Below are 633 nucleotides of genomic sequence, written 5' to 3'. Positions count from 1 at the left end.
TCTCCTCACCTGGAGCAAAGCAGAATGAAGACCAAAGATGCAGGGATACAATTAGTTCAAGAGAATAGTGGACCATGTGAACCTCAGCCTACATGACCATGAAACCAGAACTAGATGGTGCCTGGCTACCACTGTCAACCACTTGGAGAGGGATCAAAATAGGAGATCCTGGATAGAGTGGGAGAAAAATGTGGAACAAAACTCAAAACCATAAAAATGACCAGACTTACTGGTCTGATGGAGACTGGTGAAACCTTCAAGACTATGGCCCCTAGTTATTCTTTAAGTCTGGAATTGAACTCACTCCCATGGTTTCCAGTCAAACAATAGACAGGCATATAAGGTGAACATTTACATCAGGCAGTTACACTCCTTAGAACAATCAATCCTGGGAGATGAGAAGGGCAATATTTGCACCAGGAGATAGTTCAGAGGTCAAGAATACATAGGAAAGAAGGATACAGGGAAGAGGTAACCACAGAGAGGAAGTGGGAAGAGAGGTGTTACATTAGGGGGATTACCATCAATGTCATGAAACAAAATGTATGTGAACCGCTATATGGAAAATGAATTTGCTTTGTAAACTTCCACCAAATCACAATTAAAATAAATAAATAAATAAATAAACGGCAT

Source organism: Orycteropus afer, unplaced genomic scaffold, assembly GCF_000298275.1.
Source record: "Orycteropus afer afer isolate SDZICR_OR568_19922 unplaced genomic scaffold, OryAfe1.0 scaffold00042, whole genome shotgun sequence".
NCBI classification, from domain to species: domain Eukaryota; kingdom Metazoa; phylum Chordata; class Mammalia; order Tubulidentata; family Orycteropodidae; genus Orycteropus; species Orycteropus afer.
Note: the sequence above shows the minus strand (reverse complement) of the source record.